This window comes from Elaeis guineensis, chromosome 2, assembly GCF_000442705.2.
Source record: "Elaeis guineensis isolate ETL-2024a chromosome 2, EG11, whole genome shotgun sequence".
NCBI lineage: Eukaryota > Viridiplantae > Streptophyta > Magnoliopsida > Arecales > Arecaceae > Elaeis > Elaeis guineensis.
The window spans coordinates 88061870-88072839 of record NC_025994.2 but is presented as its reverse complement, the minus strand read 5'-3'; positions in this window follow the sequence as shown (position 1 = coordinate 88072839).

Sequence of the window (10970 nt, the reverse complement as noted above, 5' to 3'; positions counted from 1 at the left end):
CTCATATTTTTATGACATCTTATGCTATATTTATGACATTCTGCATGTAGAAAGTCATAATTTGACATAGGACATCATAAATTTTTGAGCCATATTATGACATCCTACGTGTAGAATGTCATAATTTAATGTAGAATATCATAATATGCCACAGGATGTCATAATTTTTTTCAAAGAGAATGGACATTTTCGTCATTCAAAATTTTAAACAAAAAAACAGAACTGCAAATATTAAATGCACATTGAAAAGTAATGGCTACGTAGATCAATCGGATAAGATGGTGCACTTCACATCGAATTTTCTACACCACCCGTGATGCACAAAGAATTTCCTGCAAAAATAGATAGAGCCCACTATTTTGATAGCTACCATCAATTGCATCATTCAAGACTTGGAAATTTTTTTGTGCACCACCAGCAGTATAAAAAATTTGACATGGAGCGCACCATCTTGTCTTATTGGTCACATAGTCACTACTTTTCAATGTGCATTTAATATCTGTAGATCATCCTTTTCATTTAAAAATTTTATACGATGAAAATATCTCTATCATTTGGTTATGACAATCCTTTATAAAAATTATGACACCTCTGCCTTTTAGAAAAAAATAATGACATCCCTTTTTAAAAATTATGACACATCTTTTTAAAAATTATGACACTCTTTCACAAAAATTATGACATCCTTTCACAAAAATTATGACATTTAAGTGAAGGAGGGGTGTCATAATTTTTATAAAAAGATGTCATAATTATTGTGAAGAAGTGTCATAATTTTGTGAAGGAGAGGTGTTATAATTTTTATGAAGGGGTATCATAATTCTTGTGAAGAGATGTCATAATTTTTTCGGAGAGGAAGGATGTCATAATTTTTGTGAAAGGGTGCCATAATTTTTAAGAAAAATATTATAATTTTTAAAAAAAATATATCATTCAAAATTTTAAACAAAAAAATAAAATTATAAATATTAAATATATTAAAAAATAATGACTATATATTTGAATAAGATGCAGCGCACTGCGCTTCGCATTGTGCACAAAGAGTTTCTCTTCAAGACTTACCCAAAAAAAAAAAAAAATTGCGTCATTCAAGCAGGCTGGGGTCCAAGTTTGGTCCAGACCAAGTCCCAAGCCCGGAGGGCTCTCCTGTAGCCAAGGAATATATGGTTAACCCAACCAAGAATAAGTAGCAAACCTGACAAAGAAGATCCGGATTGAGACGTATGTTCTGTAAAAAAGTAGTTTCCACCCCCCACCCCCCCCAAAAAAAAAAAAAGGTTTTACCTCCAGGGGGCCCACACATGATTTCCAAATCATCTTCCACCCCACTTTTCCATGTGATGACTAATCAGCATCCAAATGAGAGGAAGTAGAAAGGGAGTGAATTGATTTGGCCACCTTAGCATCAGCCATGTACCCCAGCCCAAACCCACCTGCGGAAGCCGGAATCTTCAAAATCCTCCCGACCAATAGCAATACCAAGTGCAAATTAGGAAAAAAATAAGAAGTGTTGTGACCAATCTTGAAAAGAGCTGGGACCACCAAAGTATTGCCTTACCTGCATTGTCATATATCTGTGCAGAAGCTAAAAGTGGAGTCGTCGATGGCTTATTATATAGCCAACCATACTAGGACTATATTGTAGGACTCTACATCAGATATTTTAGCTTAATTTTTGAACATTTTGTTTGCTGATTTTTATGAATGTACTTATACTTGATTAGTTTAATTCGATTGAATCTAACATTTTTTTTTAAAAAAATTGTCTTTGGCTTGCTATTTGTTCCGCAACCTAAATTAGATTTTATAACCTATGTCTAAATTATTTCTAAACTTCAGAGTATTTTGCTAACAAAAGTCGATATGCAGTTTATCTTTATTGAGTTAGTGCATGATGATGCTTGGACACAAATATTGGACCATCTAGTCATATATAAGTGAAATACATATTTGAGTTTCAAGATCAGCACTAGAATTACATACGCATGCATCGTACGGGCCCTCCTCCTTTGCCATGTTTTTTTCTAATTTTTCTATCCATATTTTTCTAAGATACTAAGTACTAGTACTATTATAATGCAAACTCTTTTAGGACACATTTGATTCGAGGAAGAAATTTTTTTTTACTCCAATGTTTCTCCTAGAAAGTTGATTCTTGAAAATATGATGTCGAAGAAAGTAGTTTTGACATGTTTGTTTAACTATAGAAATGTGGTATATTACAACTTTATATTTGATTGAGTATCTACCTTCTTTAAAAAGCTATATAAAATATTTATTATATCTTTAATTAAAAAAAATCTAATCTTTTTCTAATCATAGCTTTAAAGGTATTTTTGGAAAAAAAATTTTAATTTCCTATTCGAAGGAAAGCTAAAACCCATATCCCATATGGATCTTTTTCTCATGAAACATGAGAAATTTTTTTCCACAGGAATGTCACTTTTTAAGCTCTCTCCTTTAAAAACTGCAATCAAATAAAAAGAATTTCTTCATTTTTCAATTGACTATATTTTTTTTCTATTATTCACATCAACCAAACAAGTCCTTAGTTCTCCATTGCGAAGGAAATTCATCTCTTAAATCAAACTTTAACAGATTTTTGTCTATAAAAAGGCAAATATATCATAGTTACAGTTACACTTTTTTTTTTTTATAAGACGGAGAATTCACACAAATCTAGTATGAATACAAACAAAAGAGTCAGAAAAAAAAAAAGATATCTTGGAAGGGCACAGGCAAAATCACTGCATCAGTCCAAAAAATCTCTTATAAAGTTGCGTTTGGTAGCTGGCAATTTAATATGGTAATGTAGATTACTGCATTTGGTATGCTTTTTGGATGATAATCCAGATTACCTTGGCAATACAGATTGCCCTATAAGAGTTAATCTGGATTGTCTTAGGGAGGGATGGCTATCCAAATTACAACTTCTTTGGCTATATTGTAATAAAAATTTTAGACAAAATTATCTCTCAAAAAAATCACATAAAATCCATTGCCTAACCCTCCTCCCTCCCCCTTACTCCCCTCCATGTGTGCCCTCGGTCCGCAACTCCTCCATCTCCCTTTGCCTGCCCGCAGCTCCTTCACCCTTGTCTCTCTCGTGGCTCCTCCACACCCGTCCCCACCACTCCCACAGCTCTACATGCGCCCACCCTCTTCCCACCTCCTAGTGTCTGCAGTTCCCATACACCTCGACCTGCCACTTCTCTACGTTACTACCACTCCCATTACTTCTAACCAGAAACAAAGAAGAGCATTCGAACAAAATTATTGGAAATATTTTGAGAATTTGATTTCACATTATCGATAATCTGATTGTCGTATAAAATATGTCAATTAAGATTTTCAGTAATTTTACTGCAACATTATTTGTGTGTACCAAATACAGCAATCAATATTAAATAATTTAATAGTGGCAATCTATCCTAAAGGCTATCCACATTTCTTTCCAAGATTGCCTAGTAATGCACCAAACGTAACTAAGGCTGCAAATGGGTCGGGTTGATCCATGATCCGACCTGATCTCACCTAGTTAGACCCGATCCAAATCTATTTAAAAGACCAATAGAGCTGGGTCAGATTCAAAAATTGGATCCGTTCTTTTTTTCGATTCGAAATTTGGACCTGATCTGACTCGACCCATGGAGACTTTTGAGTTAATTTAGATTTTAAGATATATGATCCGACCCGATCCGACCCAATCTAGACCCAAATATAGGACCTGAACCCAGTTAGAGTAACTCATCCAAATAGAAGTTTGGGTCAAAAATTTTCAAATCCTTCGATCTTCTCTATCCGATTCCCAAACTAAAAGTCTCCAAAACTAAAAATTTTCTTCACTTCTTCTCGACTCTTCCGATCTTTCCCATCCGATTTCCAAAACTAAAAATCTCTATCTTCTCACAGGCTTTCGTCTCGACTCCCAATTGATCCTCCTCGCCATCTCAGGTATAAACTCCTCCTCCCCAGCATCCTCCTCCTCTGAATCCATCGTGGAGCCATCCTCCTCCCCACCATCCTTCTCTTCCGATTTCGCCGTCGAGCCGTACAGTCGGTTTGCCACAATCGATCTGCTGTGCCTGCAGTGGCCCATCACCTCCGTGGCCTCCCTATCGTCATGGCCGATACATCCCGCCGCCGACCTATCGCCCGATCCACGCGCCAGCGATCACACCCTCCCAGACCAATGCCGTCAGCAATGATCAGAAAGCATGGTCTCCTTTTAGTTTCAGGTGCTCTGTTTTCCAACCTGGATTATATCTACCTCTTGGTTGTTAGCTGTTTTGCTCTTGTCACGCCCCAGCCCGAGATCGCGAGTAGGAGGTCACGGCAACCGCCGCATACTTATGAAGAACTCTCTCCATAAGCATGCAAGGCATCTCATCACATATCAATGCATCATAGCAGAATAAATTCAAATAATTATTATTCAACTTTAATTCAAGTAATTAAAATAAATATCTTACATCCGATAAAATTTTACTAAAATAAAATAATAGATCTAAGTTCAATGAAGTTGACAATGCTAAATTCGCCTCTAAAAGCTCTGTCCAATATTTCTTCCCACGCTCGAAATTAATTATCTGAATCTGAAAAATAGAAAGAAAGGTAATGAGCTAGACAGCCAGTAAGTAACAAATATCTCAACTAGATATTCAGATATTATCAAATTTCAAGAACAATATTGAATTAAACATAAAATATATTTCATGCTGATTTATACAAATCCAATATTTTCAAATATTCACATATAATATAATCATAAATCCGATTCGATTCAAAACACTCGTAACTCAACAGCCTCGACTATGACCAACGTTTAACCCCATTGGCGGGGTCACAGAATACCAGTGCACAACCTCCACTGGCGGGTCCACAAACACCAGCGCACAACCCCACTGAAGGGTCCACTGAGTACCAACGTATAATCCCATTGGCGGGGCCCACTGAAACATAGTTAGGCTGAGAGCATAAATCCGATCTGTATCAAACACTTTGTATCATAATATATCATAATTTTTCACTGAACATGTGCATAATCGACGTACCATAATATTTCAAAATACTTTTCTTTCAAAACATAATTTCATAATCATGCATAATTTCAGAGAATAATTATTTATTTCAGAATAAATATGAAATATCTCGAGAAGATGATTCATTACTTACTTTCACGGAGCACTGAATGAACAGATCGACTAACTTCTAGGAGATTCTTCCGTGCCTATTATCCAAAATTATATTTTTACATTAATTTTAATTCAAAATTAAATCTAAACAAGTCCCAAATCAAAACCTCACTTAAAATCAGACTCTTCCCTAAACTCGATCAAAATCATCAAAATGAAGCCTTACACTATGCTAATCCTAGAGGAATAACTTAGAGAGAGAGAAATCCATCAAGAGAGAGAAACAATCTAGAGAGAAAAAATTCTAGAGAGAGAAAGTAGAGAGAGAAAGTTCAATTCCAGAGAGAGAAAGTAAGGGTTCAGACTGAAAGAAGAGAGAGAAAACTCTCTCTCTCTCATTATTTTTTATTTATTTATTTATATATTATATATATTTATTATTATTTATTTTTTTTCTTTTTCTTTTTTTTTTTCTTTTTTTTCTTTTCTTTTTTTTCTTTTTCTTCTTTTTCTTCTTTTTCTTTTCTTTTTTTTTTTTTCTTTTTTTTTCTTTTCTTTTTTTTTCTTCTTCTTCTCTCGGGCTCCTTCCAAGCCGAACAGGGGACCGGCAGTCCCCTCCTTTGCCGGGCCGTTCAGGCCGCGGCCGCCACGGCGGAGGCCGGCGGCAGAGGGGGGCCACTCCCCCGATCACGGAGAGGCATGGCCGGCGGTCGATTGCGATCGCCGGCACCGAAAAATCCAAGGAAAAAGAGGCCAAAACAGGGGTCTCTTTTCCGACCAAGAATCGACGACTCCCGTCGCCGGCAGCCGCGCACAAGGGCACGGGAGGAAGGGGAAGGAAGAGAGGAAGAGAAGGGAACTCACCTCGGCCTCCGGTGACCCCACCGGCGAGCAATCACGGCGAGAACAAGAGGAGTGTCCGCGGCTCCAATCGGAAAATAGGAGAAAGAGAGAGGAAGAGGGCCGATGTTCGGTTTCTAGGGAAAGGGGGTCTTTTATAGAGGGCCCTAGGACTTCGAGAGGTCCTAGGACTCCCAATTTCCCGGGTCTCGCGGAGAAGAAGACTCCTATCGGGAGTCTTCTTCCGATTTTTTCTCTATTTTTTTTTTTTTTGGGCTTGGGTCTTGCTGATTGGGCTTGGGTTTGGGCTATAACATTCTTCACCCCTAAAAAAAATTTCGTCCTCGAAATTTTTCATACCTGTCACCATTGTATTGGAAGCCTGTGCATTCTGTTGAGTAAGCGCATAAACTCTTCCTGGATTTTAGAAATCTGTCCACCACCCTATGTTGTCCTTCATAAGTTCTTTGGCCAACTTGATTTTCTGTATTTACGACAGCTAGCAATTTTATGATCCATCTGACCACATTTGAAACAAGCACCTGTATTCCAATAGCAATCCTTGTCTGCATGATTTTTGCCACATCTGGAGCACTGCTCACCATCAATCTGTTGAGTCTTATTATCTATTGCTCCCTTAGCTGATCTTTTGATGTTTTTATTATTCTGCCCTTGTGTATCATTTGATTTTGCTCTCTTTCTTTGCTTTCTTTCCTTTCCATGCGTTCTTCATTGACTTCTCTTTCAATTATCAGTGCTTTGTTTACCACATCTGCATAAGTTGTCAATTCATATGGAACCACTTATTTTCGAATCTCAGTTCTCAGTCCCATCTCAAACTTGTGAACACGTTCTTGCTCACCATCCACTAATCTCGGAGCAAATTTTGCTAACTCTATAAATTTTGCTTCATATTCAGTCACACTCATACCCTTTTGCTTCAAATAAATAAACTCTTGCTCTTTCTGGATCCTTATACTCCGAGGAAAATACTGATCATAGAATGCAATCCGAAATCTTTCCCAGGTAAGTATTTCGCCGTCTTGTTCATACTTGCGCTGTAGTCGCTGACACCAGTTGTATGCTTCTCCTTGTAGTAAATAAGCTGCATATCGAATCTTTTCTTCATCAAGACACTCTTGGACAGCGAAGCCTTCTCCATCTCCATTATCCAGTTATCAGCCTCCAAGGTTCAGTAGTCCCCTTGAAAGCTGGAGGAGCAAGCTTTTAAATTCTGAAATATTGTTCGTTGTACTGGTTGCTCTCCATGTTGTGGTGGTGGATGCTGATATTGTTGTGTATCTCGTTGTATCTGTTGTTGTTCAAGCATTTGCTGCTGTATTTGTTGTTGTGCTTGTACCATTCTGATTAGGGTCTGCATTAATGAGCCATATCTGGTTCTTGACGTGCTCTCGAAGTACTCCCATTAGGATCTACGACTCCCTCCTCCTGAGGGGTGCCACTGATCAGATGGGGGTGCTACCATCCCGTGGTTGTGATGTCTCTCTTGCAATTCTTGAGTAGTTCTTGTCATTCTACGGGGAGGCATGGTAACCTTGTAGTAGTAAAACCTTATTAGATTCATTTATCTATTTGTTAGGATAGATTTATTATGATGCTCATACTTTAACGTCCCAATATTCTAATGTTTACCCACCTACACTCATACTATGTCAAATTCTATGTGTCATAATTTATCCACTTATGCTCTGATACCATATTAATTGTCACGCCCCCAGTCGAGATCGCGAGCAGGAGGTCGCGGCAACCGCCGCATACTTATGAAGAACTCTCTCCATAAGCATGCAAGGCATCTCATCACGATATCAATGCATCACAGCAGAATAAATTCAAATAATTATTATTCAACTTTAATTCAAGTAATTAAATAAATATCTTACATCCATAAAATTTTACTAAAAATAAAACAATAGATCTAAGTTCAATGAAGTTGACAATGCTAAATCTCGCCTCTAAAAGCTCTGTCCCAATATTTCTTCCCACGCTCGAAATTAATTATCTGAATCTGAAAAATAGAAAGAAAGGTAATGAGCTGACAGTCCAGTAAGTAACAAATATCTCAACTAGATAATTCAGATATTATAAATTTTCAAGAACAATATGTAATTAAAATAAAATATATTTCATGCTGATTTAATGCAAATCCAATATTTTAAATATTCACATATAATATAATCATAAATCCGATTCGATTCAAAACACTCGTAACTCAACAGCCTCGACTAAGACCAACGTTTAACCCCATTGGCGGGGTCCACAGAATACCAGCGCACAACCCCACTGGCGGGTCCACAAATACCAGCGTACAACCCCCACTGATAGGGTCCACTGAGTACCAACGTATAATCCCATTGGCGGGGTCCACTGAAACATAGTTAGGCTAAGAGCATAAATCCGATTTTGTATCAAACACTTTGTATCATAATATATCATAATTTTTCACTGAACGTGTGCATAATCGACATACCATAATATTTCAAAATCACTTTTCTTTCAAAACATAATTCACAAATCATGCATAATTTTAGAGAATAATTATTTATTTTCAGAATAAATATGAAATATCTCGAGAAGATGATTCATTACTTATCTTTCACGGAGCACTGAATGAATAGATCGACTAACTTCTAGGAGATTCTTCCGTGCCTATTATCCAAAATTATATTTTTACATTAATTTTAATTCAAAATTAAATCTAAACAAGTCCCAAATCAAAACCTCACTTAAAATCAGACTCTTCCCTAAACTCAATCAAAATCATCAAATGAAGCCTTACACTATATTAATCCTGAGGAATAACTTTAGAGAGAGAGAAATCCATCAAGAGAGAGAAACAACATAGAGAGAGAAAATTTTAGAGAGAGAAAGTTCAATTCCAGAGAGAGAAAGTAAGGGTTCAGACTGAAAGAAGAGAGAGAAGAGAGAGAAACTCTCTCTCTCATTTATTTATTTATTTATTATATATATATTATATTTTATTATTATTTTTATTTTTATTTTTTTATTTTTTCTTTTTTTTTTCTTTTCTTTTCTTTTTCTCTTTTTCTTCTTTTTCTTTTCTTTTCTTTTCTTTTCTTTCTTTTTTTTCTTCTTTTTCTTTTTTTTTCTTTTCTTTTCTTTCTTTTTTTTTTTCTTCTTCTTCTCTCGGGCTCCTTCCAGGCCGAACAGGGGATCGGCAGTTCCCTCCTTTGCCGGACCGTTCAGACCGTGCTACCACGACGGAGGCCGGCGGCAGAGGGGGGCCACTCTCCCGGTCACGGAGAGGCATGGCCGGGGTCGATTGCGATCACCGGTGCCGGAAATTCAAGGAAAAGAGGTCAAAACATGGGTCTCTTTTCCCGACCAAGAATCGACGACTCCCGTCGCCGGCAGCCGAGCACAAGGGCATGGGAGGAAGGGGAAGGAAGAGAGGAAGAGAGGAAGAGAAGGGGAACTCACCTCGGCCTCGGTGACCCCACTGGCGAGCAATCACGGCGAGAACAAGAGGAGTGTCCGCGGCTCTAAATCGAAAAATAGGGAGAAAGAAAGAGGAAGATGGTCGATGTTCGGTTTCTAGAGAAAGGGGGGTCTTCTTATAGAGGGCCCTAGGACTTCGAGAGGTCTTAGGACTCCCAATTTGCCGGATCTCGCCGGAGAAGAAGACTCCTATCGGGAGTCTTCTTTCCAATTTTTATTTATTTATTTTTTTTTTTTTTGGGACTTGGATCTTGCTGGATTGGGTTTGGGTTTGAACTATGACAGCTCTGATATGTATGCATCGAGATCCGTTCTCTTTTGCTCTGCCTAACTGTTTGGAGGACATTAGTGTTCTGTGAGGCCTGCTTGGTGCATACTTTTATTGATCTGTATCAAGGGTGTAATATCTGATCTAGACATGCCTGGTTGCTATCTTGACCTAGTGGTTTAGGATGGTCCTGTACCTTTTTCTCTCTCACGCAATGACATCATTGTATCATTGTTTATCGAAAGAACTTGATGTCATATATCCCTTTAACTGGACTAATTTGATGAAATATTTCTGCTTAATTGTACCGAATATTTTCAGCGCAGCAGCAAGGGATGCATTATAGGTTAGCAGGTCTATTGAGAACTATAAATTACAGTGGTTTACTATTGCATTTTTCAGTTCGGTATCATCAATACTTCACTTAAACATGGTAGGATTAACTTTTGGATGCGGGATAATTATATTTCATATTTGATTTGAAGGGGCGTGTAACTTGGATCTATTGCCTAGGCATGATTCGATCTGATTCGAACCGGATCTAATCCGAACCTGCATTTTATGGATTGGGATCAGATTATATACGGATCCGACTCGAATGATCCAATGAATCAATATATTCTGCCATAGATCCGATCCGACTCAATTTGATTTTTTATCAGAATGGATATGGATCAATACCAAGATCCAATCAAGAAATCGAATCGAATTGAGATCACTCAGGACTCGATCCGATCCTACCTATTTGTAGGCCTAAATACAATTTAAGTACTTAATTACAAAACTGACTATCCAGCCTATAGCATTATTAGTCTTACTATAGAAATGCGAGATATCTACATAGATATACTCTCCATTTAATCTCCAAATATCATGTAAGAGCGAATGCATGATAAATGCTCTCATCTGATTTTACAACCAACCCACCATGATGATTGAGTCCCCCTCGACGATTAGAAGGATAGCCTATAGAGTCAGCTCTACACGCATGATACCCATCCAGACCGTCCATAACTCAACTTCCAGGATAGTAGTATCAAATAGATAGTTCCCATCTACTGCTATGAACTTCAAGTGTGGATCTTGGATTATAAACTTAACACTATCATTATTATTAATCATACAATCATCAAAGTTAAACTTAAAAAAAATCGAAGGCGGAGACAAAGATCGTAAAAGTCCATCGAGCCGATACAATTGCGCTATTGACCAACAAATATGTACACACGCATTTACTTTGAATAAATGAC